This window comes from Thalassophryne amazonica, chromosome 16, assembly GCF_902500255.1.
Source record: "Thalassophryne amazonica chromosome 16, fThaAma1.1, whole genome shotgun sequence".
In the NCBI taxonomy this organism is placed as follows: domain Eukaryota; kingdom Metazoa; phylum Chordata; class Actinopteri; order Batrachoidiformes; family Batrachoididae; genus Thalassophryne; species Thalassophryne amazonica.
Genome location: NC_047118.1, coordinates 79,811,803 through 79,827,594, shown reverse-complemented (window position 1 = coordinate 79,827,594; position 15,792 = coordinate 79,811,803). Strand labels below are relative to the sequence as shown.

The 15,792-nt window shown below is 41.1% G+C and overlaps 1 pseudogene; it reads left to right on the top strand.

Annotated features, from left to right (window-relative positions):
- LOC117528768 overlaps positions 1 to 14,772 on the top strand; it is a 64,041-nt pseudogene extending 49,269 nt beyond the window's left edge.
- The last annotated feature ends 1,020 nt before the right edge of the window (positions 14,773 to 15,792 follow it).

The window sequence follows — 15,792 nt, the reverse complement described above, 5'->3', positions numbered from 1 at the left end:
CTGACATCTGATAGAATACACTACATTGCTCTTTTTGTAACTAGGGATCCTGTCCTTAGGGTGAACTAATTTCTGTCTCAAGGTGTTAATAGGTTTAAAGTAAACTGGGATTTTGTACTGTCTGAAGATTCTCTGTAGTTTTTTCCCCTACTCCTGCTAAATAAGCGAGAGACACTCCTCTTCTTCTTGGCTCCGTCTCCTGTCTGTCTGGTCTCTTTGTTCTTTGAGGCTTTTGCACTTTATCCAGGGACCATCGTGGGTAATCACATACTATGAGGGCTTTCCGGACATGTTAATGTTCTTTAGCCCTTCCCTCTGTAGTTGTGGCTTCTGTTATTCTTCTCTACAAGAGTCAAGACAGAAGTCAGACTACCAGAACAAGAATTTTAGCTGAGGAAGCTTTTGTGATTTGAAGCGAAACGTCCTCGCGTCAAACAACCTAGTCCAGTTGAAGATTCAAGCTTCTCCAGTATGGAAACCATCTGGACAACTGAGAGCCTTCACAGAAATCTGCAGTGGTTAAACCATTACTCAAGAAATCTAATCTTGATCCTGGTATATTGAAAAATTATAGGCCGATATCAAATCTATCATTCTGCTCTAAAATTCTGGAAAAGGTGGTTTCACAGCAGCTTGTGGACCACCTTACTGCGAATGATCTTTTTGAACCACTGCAGTCTGCTTTTAGAAAACATCACTCCACAGAAACAGCACTTATTAAAGTAGTTAATGATCTTCTGCAAGCAATGGACTCGGATGCCAGTACAGTCTTGGTGTTGTTGGATCTTAGTGCTGCATTTGACACCATTGGTCATCATATTCTACTTGATAGACTAGAAAATTGTTTCGGGATTACTGGAACTGCCCTTGCATGGTTGACGTCCTATTTGTCTGGCTGTTCCCACTGCGTTTTGTGCAATGACACTACCTCTGATTTTAGGCGCATGAAGTTCGGTGTTCTGCAGGGATCTGTTCTGGGTCCCCTGCTGTTTTCCCTGTATATAGCACCCCTTGGGAACATATTGCAGTGTTTTGGGGTTGCTTTTCATTACTATGCTGATGACACTCAGTTGTATATGCCAATAGCTGCTGGCAATCCTGTCCACATAAAATCTCTGGAAGACTGCCTTGCAGCAGTGAGAAGTTGGATGTCTAGTAACTTTCTACTTTTGAACTCTGATAAAACTGAAATGATGATTCTTGGTCCAGCAAGTCATCGGCATCAATTTGATCAGCTAGCGCTTAGCCTAGGTTCATGTGTTATACATCATACTGACAAAGTGAGTAACCTTGGGGTAATTTTTGATCCTACGTTGTCCTTTGACCTCCACATTAGGGACATTACGAGGACTGTTTTCTTCCATCTAATAAATATAGCGAAGATTCATCCCATCCTGTCTATGGCTGATGCTGAGACTCTGATTCATGCTTTTATTTCTTCCAGATTGGATTATTGTAATGCTTTGTTTTCTGGTTTAACGCAGTCCAGCATCAGGGGTCTTCAACTGGTTCAAAATGCTGCTGCCAGACTTTTGACATGAAACAGAAGGTTTGAACCTATTACGCCAGTTCTGGCATCCCTTCACTGGCTTCCAGTCTCTCTGAGATCGGATTTTAAAGTATTATTATTGACCTATAAAATTGTTCATGGACTGGCTCCCCCGCACCTAGCCGGCCTAGTTGAGTCCTACGTGCCGGCTCGGGCTGTGCGTTCACAGGGTGCAGGCCGATTGTGTGTCCCTAGGGTGGAAAAAAAAAGTCAGCGAGTTACAGAGCTTTCTCTTACCGTGCCCCAGCTCGGTGAAATGATCTGCCTGCGCAGATCCGACATCGGACTCTGTGTCTTCTTTTATTATGTTTATTTATTTTATTCCTTTTACTTATGTTTTAATTTTTTCATCTTAATTCATTTTATTCTGCTTTTTAAATATTTGTGAAGTGCCTTGAGGCGACTAGTCGTGATTTGGCGCGATATAAATTGATTTGATTTGAAGTTCAACAGACAATTATGACAGTTGTGTAATATGAAAATTCAGTAAGGTATGACTTAGTTGCAGGAATTTAAGAATGAATTACATCCTAGTCAGCAGGGGATTTATTTTGGTGTTTAACGTGATATTGACAGGGAAGAGAATTAAATAAAGCCACTTCACTCAGATTTTCACAAAACTGCAGCTTACTTTTGCTGATGTGCAGGATGTCTCTCCGAGGTCAGCTGGCAGCCACCTTCTTCCACAGTTGATGACCCGTCCGTCTCAACTGCTCCCTTGATGAACCTTGACAGAGCAACTCTGCCGGTCACCATACAACCGGTTGTAGCTGGTCACCCAGAGTGGTTTTGCAGTCAGAGCTTTGTTGATCTTCTGACGGCGTTTCATATCGCTGCGTGGCTCAGGCTGATCTGGATGGATGGATATGCTTGGATTACACGATCAAAAGTTTTTTTTTTAATTTTTTTCCAACAACAAAAGCAGGAATACAGGTTAAAATACATGGGATTCTTATTTTTTTTTTTTTTTTTTTTTAATTACAACTTTGACGCAACTTAACCTAAGGAATTTGTGTCCATTCCCAATTTGTTCACCGGGGGTCATTCTTGTTCCATGTATCTGATAAACCTGGTTCTATGATTTAATTATAAAACATGAATTTAGTCAATCTGAGGTCAATTGTGGATGGAGAAGCTGCATTGTGGTCCCAAAGTTGAGAGAAGTTCATATGTGGTATGAAATTTTGTTGTTAAGACAGAGTTCTGGGACTTGGGGAAATGTTTGTTCATAGCATCCAACTGTTGGCTTTGTGTGTTTCATGTGGAGGGGTTTTCTGACATCTTTACAAAGAATGCTCTCAGAAGGTTATAAATTTGATTAGTTGTCAGTTTTACTGACCACTCCTTCCTGCATTGGGCTCAGGAAAACATTTCATTGGCACGTTGACAACTTCCAGATCTTGGGAGTAGACCTGGGACTGACTTTTGAAGAAGAGCCTTAGGTTTCATGCACTTTAAAGTTGATCACAGGCTTCTCGCTGCCTGATGTATACACACACACACAAATGCTTACTACAATCGGGGGGGGTGCTATTCCAGCAGTCATAGGGCATGAGGTGGGGTACAACCTGGACAGGATGCCAATCTGTTGCAGGGCCACGTATAGACAAACACACATTCACACCCGCATGCACACCTACAGACAATTTAAAGTTTCCAGTCCACCTAAGCTGCATGTCTTTGGATGTGGGAGGAAGCCGGAGTACCTGGAAAACCTGCAAACTTCACACAGAAAGGCCACTGGTGGGAATCAGTTCAGGTGCCAGCATGCTTTACGTCCTTCACCATCATCCCCAAGAAACTTTAGGACTTAATGACTACAGACTCATCACCCTGATCTCTGGTGAAGACCTTTGGGCACCTTGTCCTCACACACCTCAAGGCCATCTCTGACCCACACCTGGATCCCCTGCAGTTTGCCTACAGAGCCAACAGGCAGGTAGATAACACTGTCAACACATCCTCCAGTATGTGGACTCCCCAGGAACCTACGCCAGGATTCTGTTTGTGGACTTAAGTTCTGCTTTCAATACGATCATCCTGGCCCTGTTGCAGGACAAGCTCTCTCAGCTTGGTGTGCCCAACTCCACCTGCAGGTGGATCACTGACTTCCTGTCCAACAGGAGGCAGCATGTGAAGCTGGAGGGCACGTCTCCAACACAAGGTCCATCAATACCAGATACCTCTAAGGCTGCATTCTTTCCCCTCTACTCCTCTTCCTGTACGCAAACAGCTGCACCTCTAATCACCAGTCTGTAAAGCTCCAAAGTTCATAGATGATACAGCCATCATCAGATTCATCTCTGGAGATGAGTCTACCTATAGACAGGAGATCAACCACCTGGTGTCCTGGTGCAAACACAAAAACCTGGAGTTCAATGCCCTCAAGACAGTGGAGATCGTTGTTGATAGAAAGAACCCAGTCCTGGCCAACCCCATCACCCTGTGTGACTCCAGTCACCATTGTGAAGTCCTTTCATTACCTGGGGATCACCGTCACCCAGGAGATCAAGTGGGAGCTGAATGTCAGCTCTAACCACAAGCGCACAACATAGGATCTACTTTTTGTGGCAGCTGAGGATGTTCAAACTGCCAGAAACAATGATGATGAACTTCTTCACTGACATCACTGAGGCCATCATCTCCTCCTCCATCACTGTCTGGTACACTGCTGCCACTGCTAAGGACAGGAGCACACTGCAGCGTATCATCCACACAGTAGAGAAGGTGATCGACTGCAATCTGCCACCCTTCAGGACCTGTACACCTCCAGGGCCCTGAGGGGAGCAAGAAAAATTGTGGCCATTCCGTCACACCCAGGACACAAGTTTTCTCATCCTACCCTCTGGCAGGCAGCTGAGGTCCATCAGGTCTAAAACCTCCAGACACAAAAACAACTTCTTTCCATCCACAGCTAGACTTATAAATAATGCCAGAGACCCCCATTTACCCTCAGTCACCCACCTCCCACTTCCACAAGGAACAGATTGATCATCCCTGCACTGAAAGGTACTGTACAACTGCATGCCTTTGCACAGCCTCATTCCACTGTTATATTTAACAGTGAAAATAGTTTAGTCTATTTGTCTCCTTTACTTCTTACAGAAGTATTTTTCCTTTTCTTTTTATTGTTGTTTATGCAGAAATAATGAAATCAAATTCCTTATGTGTGAGAACTTGGCAGTAAATTTGATTCTGATCCCATAACCTTCTTGCTGTTAGACAACATAGTGCAGCAGCTAAGAGAATATTTAGAGGGGAATCCTGCAAATGGTGCGAAAAGCATCAAATTCGGCAGAAATAGTCGTCAGACAATCCTCTTTTGAAAAAAACGATTGGCCACTTGAATTTTCAGTTGGCGTTCAGGTAGAGGTCAATTGAAGAATTACACAGGAGTCAAAATTAAAAGATGCTCCAGTCATACTTAAACCTATGCCACATTATTTGCCTGATCATAAAGATTCCAAAAAGGTATAGTTTGGACGGTCTGTAACTGAATTCTATGGAGGTATGGGATAAAAACAGCAAGAATGGTGACAAAGGTCAGTGTCGGTTTGTACAGTGGTCAAAAGTTAAAGTTGCTCCAATTTTGGTAAAAAGTGATGCGAATTACTAGTTGAGTTAACAGTTTTAAAAAGGAACAGCTTGGACCATGTATCATCCTTACTTATCACGTTACGGGGTAACATGTCACGTCATAGAATCCAATAGACGTAAACCTTGTTTGATCTTTACTTTGGAGACCAAGCATTCAACACTGTCAACACTATTCCATTTATTAATCCTATTAGCTCAACCAATAATTTGCATCACTTTTTACCAAAATTGGAGCAACTTTAACTTTTGACCTCTGTACAAAATGAAACTGACCTTTGTCACCATTCTTGCTGTTTTTATCTCGTAACTCCATAGAATTCAGTCACAGATAGTCCAAACGATACCTTTTTGGAATCTTTATGATCAGGCAAATAATGTGAAACATTTTTTCAGTATGATTGGAGCATCTTTTAATTTTGACCTCTGTGTAATTCTTCAACTGAACCCTACCTGACCACCGATTGAAAAGTCAAGCGGCCAATCCGTTTTTGCAAAAGAGGAGTGTCTAAGGAGTATTTCTGCTGAATTTGATGCTTTTATCACCATTTGCATGATTGTTTCAGTTATCTGCTGCACTAACAGTGCTAACTATCCACCGTGCAGCCCCCCCCCCACACACAAATACGTTTTAGACAATTCCATGTTAGTTATGAAGCAAGTTTCTTCTATGAGAAAATTAACAGGTAATTGACTTACATGTACAGCAGAGATGCAGAAGAAATAAACAGTTCTTTATCCTTCTGTCGATGTGCTCAAGTACTGATTGATTTCTCATTGGGGGGATGCTATTAAAAATGAGATCCTGGCCTAATTTAATATTATAGTATTTATTGTTAATGTGTACTGTAAATAACTGTTCATAGTGAGATAACTGAATTCAAAATTCTCTAATTATAAAAGCCTAAGAGATAAGGCCGACACACTATGTATAAGCTTGCATATGAACTTGCCTGACAGAAACGTCAGCTGCACCGCTGGACTGATAGTATTGCACACCGGGCATTTGCCCGCTGGCCTGATGGCCTACTGGCCTGCGGATTTTTTTTTTAAATTTTTTTACGAAGTAAAGGCTTTTCATCTGTGTTTTTTTTTTTTTGTAGCAGCTACGACTCGTCGTCACCTCTTAAAGCGCGGTGATAACAGCACACCTGCACTGAGCTTTACAAAGACATTTTTATGCTTTATCCTCCTTTATTAAGAGCTGAGCTGAGCCGCGCCGTATCTGCACGTTAAAACAGCTGATCCTCTGCGATGCGTCAACAACTAACACTATTTTCCACTCAAATGCACCTAAACTCTCTTTCTGAGGACCACATGATGTGAAAACCCAATAAAACTTTCTGACCTGTAAATCTGGTCATGTTTTCTGCATAAATAAATGTTATCCATTCTTTGTGCTCAAACGCCAAAGCAGGGGCGAATCCAGATGGAATGGGGGCGTGGGGCAAGGATGTCCCCCCCTCATAACACCCCTAGATTAAAGGTCCAGTTTTGAAGCCTTTTTTTTACTACAACTACTAATACTACTTAAAATAATAATAATTTCGATAAGTAAAATGTTTAGAGAAAATTTAAATGTTAGAAAAATGTTAGAAAGAATTTAATAGTTACATTTATTAACAAAGTAGGTTAGAAATTACAAGTTTTACTGTTACAGTGCTGTCAACAGTTAAATATGAGGTCAAGAAAGAGGTCTTTATTTTACTTTGTATAAAACAAGTATATATTTTCACTGAAGTCAAGAAAGGGTGACTATAAAGTGAGGCGGGGACCACTACGGCCATGACGGTAAGTGAAGGTTAACTTCAGCTATTAATTGATGAACAGCAACCTAACTTGTTCATAAATCAGACATCTGTGTGTGAGAGACATTCTGATCTTCTGGTCCGAAGTAAAGTGCTGTCTAACCAGGTCACTCAGATATGAATTAAGGTTGGATATTATTTTTGTTCGTGCTAACTCTGCCAGTCACGTAACCTAACCTAGCAATGTAAGCTGTGCAAATGGTGTGCATGGCTAGCTACCATGCTGTCGCCGCCAGGTTGTTTCTTTATTCTTTATTCTATTTGTGTGACGGTCGTGCGTCGGTCATATGAAGTATGCTGTTTTGCACAGTCTGAGGTGCGGTGGCGTGGTATAACGGCGTCCCTGTCTAAAATGTATTTTCCCAAGTCCTGGCATAATTTCACATACCTAACATTTTACTTTAAATTGAGAGTCATTCTCTAAGTTGATTAGCAACACAAATTGGTAATAAAAGAAATCCTTGATGTTACTTGTAGCTTGTAGTGAAATAGACAACTGTCTCCATCCTGTGGCCTTTTTGTGTATTGCAGTTTCAAAAGTTCAACCTTTGTATCCAGTCATTGGTCCAGTCATCCAGTCATTTCTTGCTTTATGTGATGAATTGTATCACACAAGTAATGATATATTATTTAGAGTACAGCCTACAGTATTTCTATAACAAATGTTTTTATATAATTTCTATTTCTAAATTTAAGTAACAAGGCTGAATGAAATGATGGCTTATTATGTCTAAAAAGTAATGTGACCTACTGTCAATAGATCATACTTTTGATAAGCCTATGATAACTGTATTTCGGGAGAACTTTTCATAATGCTTCTTATAGTGTTAAAATGTATGTCTCCTGGTGCACATTGATTGGTTAAGGGACCAAAAACAAAACAAAACAAAACAAAAAAACACTGTCACAGCAGGCTTTTTTTTCCCCCTTTTTCCCCTTCGATACCTGGTGGTGGCCTGGTCTTGGTTAAAAATGCCCGGCCTGAAAAATTTCCCCAGTCCAGCTCTGGTCAGCTGGATGTTGTTTTGTTTGCTTTACTTTTTCTTTTCTATACCTGCACGAAATACTTACATTTTATATCCATTGTCAGGCCAATTTTTGGATCCATATGCCCAACATCCTGTCATTTTGAAACTTTTTGGGAGAGTAAAATGATACGTCCACCAACTTGCTGCATAGTGCTTTATTTACAATGTGATCAATGTGCGATCACGCTGACTTTGTAAACACCTGGTGGAGACATTGAATGTTGCCCCTCTCTGTATGTAGCCACTCTAGGTCTACTGACATCATTAGCATGTGACATGTTAGCATGGCTGCTACTGAGGGCGTGGCCTGCACTGTCTTCTGTCCACAGGATACTATTACACCGACCGCGGCCACTTCCCCTATGAATGGCGTCCTGAGTCCACGGCCTTCCTGGCGCCTAACGAAGGTGATTTCTACTACTGTGGCGGTGCATTTGGGGGCATTCTGGAGCAGGTTCGCCTCCTCACAAAGACCTGCCGTGCCAACTTTGAGGCTGATACCTTGAAAGGCATTGAGGCAGCTTAGCAGGAAGAAAGTCACCTGAACAGGTATGCAGAAAATCCTGCTTTCTGATTGGCTGAAACATTGAATATTGAAAAATGTTACAGCCGACATTCTGTGTTCACAAAACTGTACATGGGGCGGACGAAAGCTGTACATAAGGCAGATGTCCCCAACAGACAAGTCATCAGAGACCTGTAGGTAACCATAGCAACACAAATGAAGTAAATAACTGGCAAATCAAACAAACTGAAGTGAAAATGAGTCTGGTTGTGGTTCAGTGTAGTTTTTGTTGGCAGACTCAATAACAAAGGTTCCAGTAATTGTTTTGTCACTAAACCAGTCCAAGTCAATTTTCGGATCCGAGTTGTTCAGATTGTTTTTTTTTTTGTGTGTGTGTGTGTGTGTGTGTGTGTGTGTGTGTGTGTGTGTGTGTGTGTGTGTGTGTGTGTGTGTGTGTGTGTGTGTGTGTGTGTGTGTGTTCAGGTACATGTGGATCAACAAACCCACAAAGCTTCTGTCACCAGAGTACCTTTGGCAAGACTTTGCTCCCAGAAGGCGTGAGCTAAAGATCATCCGCTTCTCTGGAGTCGTCAAGAACTACGCTGCAATCCGACCCAACGTCTGAGGGTCCTGAACCATGGAACCGGTCTGCACTCAGCATTTACACTGGCTACTATCCAGTGTTGCCAAAGTAACTTTGAAAAGTTACTTTATATTTTACACTTACTTTATACAGTTACTTAATTAGCAACTGCAGAATGTAACTAATAAAGTAACTTGTAATCTAACATGGTTATTTTTAAGATTGAATACTCAGAAAAGTGGCTATTAGTTACTTTGCTGATTACTCAGTGTTATGAGTAACCACGTTAGATTACTAGTTACCTTATTAGTTACATTATTAGTTGTAAGTTGTTGGCAGCTTCTAATAAAGTAATTGCGTGAAGCTGCTAATGAAGTCAATCAATCAATCAATTTTTTTATATAGCGCCAAATCACAACAAACAGTTGCCCCAAGGCGCTTTATATTGTAAGGCAAGGCCATACAATAATTATGTAAAACCCCAACGGTCAAAACGACCCCCTGTGAGCAAGCACTTGGCTACAGTGGGAAGGAAAAACTCCCTTTTAACAGGAAGAAACCTCCAGCAGAACCAGGCTCAGGGAGGGGCAGTCTTCTGCTTCGACTGGTTGGGGCTGAGGGAGAGAACCAGGAAAAAGACATGCTGTGGAGGGGAGCAGAGATCGATCACTAATGATTAAATGCAGAGTGGTGCATACAGAGCAAAAAGAGAAAGAAACAGTGCATCATGGGAACCCCCCAGCAGTCTACGTCTATAGCAGCATAACTAAGGGATGGTTCAGGGTCACCTGATCCAGCCCTAACTATAAGCTTTAGCAAAAAGGAAAGTTTTAAGCCTAATCTTAAAAGTAGAGAGGGTGTCTGTCTCCCTGATCTGAATTGGGAGCTGGTTCCACAGGAGAGGAGCCTGAAAGCTGAAGGCTCTGCCTCCCATTCTACTCTTACAAACCCTAGGAACTACACGTAAGCCTGCAGTGTGAGAGCGAAGCGCTCTATTGGGGTGATATGGTACTACGAGGTCCCTAAGATAAGATGGGACCTGATTATTCAAAACCTTATAAGTAAGAAGAAGAATTTTAAATTCTATTCTAGAATTAACAGGAAGCCAATGAAGAGAGGCCAATATGGGTGAGATATGCTCTCTCCTTCTAGTCCCCGTCAGTACTCTAGCTGCAGCATTTTGAATTAACTGAAGGCTTTTTAGGGAACTTTTAGGACAACCTGATAATAATGAATTACAATAGTCCAGCCTAGAGGAAATAAATGCATGAATTAGTTTTCAGCATCACTCTGAGACAAGACCTTTCTGATTTTAGAGATATTGCGTAAATGCAAAAAAGCAGTCCTACATATTTGTTTAATATGCACTTTGAATGACATATCCTGATCAAAAATGACTCCAAGATTTCTCACAGTATTACTAGAGGTCAGGGTAATGCCATCCAGAGTAAGGATCTGGTTAGACACCATGTTCTAAGATTTGTGGGGCCAAGTACAATAACTTCAGTTTTATCTGAGTTTAAAAGCAGGAAATTAGAGGTCATCCATGTCTTTATGTCTGTAAGACAATCCTGCAGTTTAGCTAATTGGTGTGTGTCCTCTGGCTTCATGGATAGATAAAGCTGGGTATCATCTGCGTAACAATGAAAATTTAAGCAATACCGTCTAATAATACTGCCTAAGGGAAGCATGTATAAAGTGAATAAAATTGGTCCTAGCACAGAACCTTGTGGAACTCCATAATTAACTTTAGTCTGTGAAGAAGATTCCCCATTTACATGAACAAATTGTAATCTATTAGACAAATATGATTCAAACCACCGCAGCGCAGTGCCTTTAATACCTATGGCATGCTCTAATCTCTGTAATAAAATTTTATGGTCAACAGTATCAAAAGCAGCACTGAGGTCTAACAGAACAAGCACAGAGATGAGTCCACTGTCCGAGGCCATAAGAAGATCATTTGTAACCTTCACTAATGCTGTTTCTGTACTATGATGAATTCTAAAACCTGACTGAAACTCTTCAAATAGACCATTCCTCTGCAGATGATCAGTTAGCTGTTTTACAACTACCCTTTCAAGAATTTTTGAGAGAAAAGGAAGGTTGGAGATTGGCCTATAATTAGCTAAGATAGCTGGGTCAAGTGATGGCTTTTTAAGTAATGGTTTAATTACTGCCACCTTAAAAGCCTGTGGTACATAGCCAACTAACAAAGATAGATTGATCATATTTAAGATCGAAGCATTAAATAATGGTAGGGCTTCCTTGAGCAGCCTGGTAGGAATGGGGTCTAATAAACATGTTGATGGTTTGGATGAAGTAACTAATGAAAATAACTCAGACAGAACAATCGGAGAGAAAGAGTCTAACCAAATACCGGCATCACTGAAAGCAGCCAAAGATAACGATACGTCTTTGGGATGGTTATGAGTAATTTTTTCTGTAATAGTTAAAATTTTGTTAGCAAAGAAAGTCATGAAGTCATTACTAGTTAAAGTTAATGGAATACTCAGCTCAATAGAGCTCTGACTCTTTGTCAGCCTGGCTACAGTGCTGAAAAGAAACCTGGGGTTGTTCTTATTTTCTTCAATTAGTGATGAGTAGAAAGATGTCCTAGCTTTACGGAGGGCTTTTTTTATAGAGCAACAGACTCTTTTTCCAGGCTAAGTGAAGATCTTCTAAATTAGTGAGACGCCATTTCCTCTCCAACTTACGGGTTATCTGCTTTAAGCTACGAGTTTGTGAGTTATACCACAGAGTCAGACACTTCTGATTTAAAGCTCTCTTTTTCAGAGGAGCTACAGCATCCAAAGTTGTCTTCAATGAGGATGTAAAACTATTGAGGAGATACTCTATCTCCCTTACAGAGTTTAGGTAGCTACTCTGCACTGTGTTGGTATATGGCATTAGAGAACATAAAGAAGGAATCATATCCTTAAACCTAGTTACAGCGCTTTCTGAAAGACTTCTAGTGTCAATCAATCAATCAATTTTTTTTTTATATAGCGCCAAATCACAACAAACAGTTGCCCCAAGGCGCTTTATATTGTAAGGCAAGGCCATACAATAATGATGTAAAACCCCAACGGTCAAAACGACCCCCTGTGAGCAAGCACTTGGCTACAGTGGGAAGGAAAAACTCCCTTTTAACAGGAAGAAACCTCCAGCAGAACCAGGCTCAGGGAGGGGCAGTCTTCTGCTTCGACTGGTTGGGGCTGAGGGAGAGAACCAGGAAAAAGACATGCTGTGGAGGGGAGCAGAGATCGATCACTAATGATTAAATGCAGAGTGGTGCATACAGAGCAAAAAGAGAAAGAAACAGTGCATCATGGGAACCCCCCAGCAGTCTACGTCTATAGCAGCATAACTAAGGGATGGTTCAGGGTCACCTGATCCAGCCCTAACTATAAGCTTTAGCAAAAAGGAAAGTTTTAAGCCTAATCTTAAAAGTAGAGAGGGTGTCCTGTCTCCCTGATCTGAATTGGGAGCTGGTTCCACAGGAGAGGAGCCTGAAAGCTGAAGGCTCTGCCTCCCATTCTACTCTTACAAACCCTAGGAACTACAAGTAAGCCTGCAGTCTGAGAGCGAAGCGCTCTATTGGGGTGATATGGTACTACGAGGTCCCTAAGATAAGATGGGACCTGATTATTCAAAACCTTATAAGTAAGAAGAAGAATTTTAAATTCTATTCTAGAATTAACAGGAAGCCAATGAAGAGAGGCCAATATGGGTGAGATATGCTCTCTCCTTCTAGTCCCCGTCAGCACTCTAGCTGCAGCATTTGAATTAACTGAAGGCTTTTTAGGGAACTTTAGGACAACCTGATAATAATGAATTACAATAGTCCAGCCTAGAGGAAATAAATGCATGAATTAGTTTTTCAGCATCACTCTGAGACAAGACCTTTCTGATTTTAGAGATATTGCGTAAATGCAAAAAAGCAGTCCTACATATTTGTTTAATATGTGCTTTGAATGACATATCCTGATCAAAAATGACTCCAAGATTTCTCACAGTATTACTAGAGGTCAGGGTAATGCCATCCACAGTAAGGATCTGGTTAGACACCATGTTTCTAAGATTTGTGGGGCCAAGTACAATAACTTCAGTTTTATCTGAGTTTAAAAGCAGGAAATTAGAGGTCATCCATGTCTTTATGTCTGTAAGACAATCCTGCAGTTTAACTAATTGGTGTGTGTCGTCTGGCTTCATGGATAGATAAAGCTGGGTATCATCTGCGTAACAATGAAAATTTAAGCAATACCGTCTAATAATACTGCCTAAGGGAAGCATATATAAAGTGAATAAAATTGGTCCTAGCACAGAACTTTGTGGAACTCCATAATTAACTTTAGTCTGTGAAGAAGATTCCCCATTTACATGAACAAATTGTAATCTATTAGACAAATATGATTCAAACCACCGCAGCGCAGTGCCTTTAATACCTATGGCATGCTCTAATCTCTGTAATAAAATTTTATGGTCAACAGTATCAAAAGCAGTACTGAGGTCTAACAGAACAAGCACAGAGATGAGTCCACTGTCTGAGGCCATAAGAAGATCATTTGTAACCTTCACTAATGCTGTTTCTGTACTATGATGAATTCTAAAACCTGACTGAAACTCTTCAAATAGACCATTCCTCTGCAGATGATCAGTTAGCTGTTTTACAACTACCCTTTCAAGAATTTGATCATCACTATAATTATCTTATCTGAGCTAAGCACTAAGTCAGACAAAAGGTCTGAAAATTCACAGAGAAACTCACAGTAACGACCAGGTGGACGATAGATAATAACAAATAAAACTGGTTTTTGGGACTTCCAATTTGGATGGACAAGACTAAGAGACAAGCTTTCAAATGAATCAAAGCTCTGTCTGGGTTTTTGATTAATTAATAAGCTGGAATGGAAGATTGCTGTTAACCCTCCGCCTCGGCCCGTGCTACGAGCATTCTGACAGTTAGTGTGACTCGGGGGTGTTGACTCATTTAAACTAACATATTCATCCTGCTGTAACCAGGTTTCTGTAAGGCAGAATAAATCAATATGTTGATCAATTATTATATCATTTACTAACAGGGACTTAGAAGAGAGAGACCTAATGTTTAATAGACCACATTTAACTGTTTTAGTCTGTGGTGCAGTTGAAGGTGCTATATTATTTTTTCTTTTTTAATTTTTATGCTTAAATAGATTTTTGCTGGTTATTGGTGGTCTGGGAGCAGGCACCGTCTCTACGGGGATGGGGTAATGAAGGGATGGCAGGGGGAGAGAAGCTGCAGAGAGGTGTGTAAGACTACAACTCTGCTTCCTGGTCCCAACCCTGGATAGTCACGGTTTGGAGGATTTAAGAAAATTGGCCAGATTTCTAGAAATGAGAGCTGCTCCATCCAAAGTGGGATGGATGCCAATACTTAATGAAGTAACTGTATAATGCAACTAAAAAAGTAACAAAGTAACTTTTCAAAGTTATTTTGGCAACACTGAAACTGTCTGTAGTTTAGATGGTTTTTGGTATCGCTCGTCTCCAGCATCGCCGCAGCACCTGCCACCAAGTGCTTTACCCACAGTGCACCTGTTCCTGAGCATCCAGCTCGAGTTTGAGAGTTTGTTCAGTAAGGAACATGCACAAAACACGTTGGAGTCCTGAGCGACGTTCAGGATCTGACAGGCACAGTTGTCAGGGAGAAATTTTTTAAAGGAATTTTTTTTAGGGATTTTCTTGCGTAAAAACGTTTTTAACTCTGGAAATATTTGATCAATGGTTGAACTCGGTGGTTTGAAGCTCTTACAGCACTTTAGCTGCACAGACGTTGCATCTGTCTCTTATGTGTCGATGGGTCTTGTGACGCTTTAATGAAATCTGACATTGTTTAGCAAGATATATGGGAAATGTCCTCTGATGTTACCACTTTATACATGCTGTTGTCATGTTTTAGCCCTGGACCTGCCCAGAATCTGGTTTTGTCCCCCAGTCTTTGTTTGTTTCCCTCTCTTTGTCCTTCTGTCTGGCCCTGAGTGTTTATTTTCTGTTTCTTCCACTTTAGGCTTGGTTTTATGGTCTGTTACACTTCTGCCACGTTAAGTTTGGTTCTAGTTTAGTCTCTGTTTCTTATTTAGTCATTCTGGGTTATGTAGTTAGGTTTTGAGGATTATCTGTTACTCTTCAGCCACTTATTGAGTTCTATTCTAGTTTAGTCTTCATCCTTTTTCTGGTTATTCAGTCACTCTGTTTTGACCACATTAGTCCCTCAGGTTTATCTGTTACACTTCAGCCACTTGTTGAGTTCCCCTCTAGTTTAGATCCATCCTTTAATTTTCTGTTGTTCTATTTCTGCTTTTTCATTTGTTTTCTGCACGTTTCTGTTTTAGGTATCATTAGTTCTTTATTGTTTCACATTTGTTCTGTCACTCTCCTCTCTTGCTCTGACACGCCCACCTGTCACTCCACTGTCTCGTCCAGCCACGCCTCCTTCCCTGCACCTGCATCTCATCACGCCCTGATTATCCTCTGCTTTTAAACCCCTCATCTTCCACTGTTCACTGCTAATTTGTTGTGCATATTGCCTCATTCCAAGCCTCTTGTTGTTCTGCCATAGTCTGTTTTCTTGCCATGTATGACCTTCGCCTGTTTTGACCTTGCCCTTTGCCTGAGCCAGTTAACCTGCTTCTCTGTGCCTGAACCCCGCTTGTTTTTTGACTCGGTATTTGCTTCCTCCG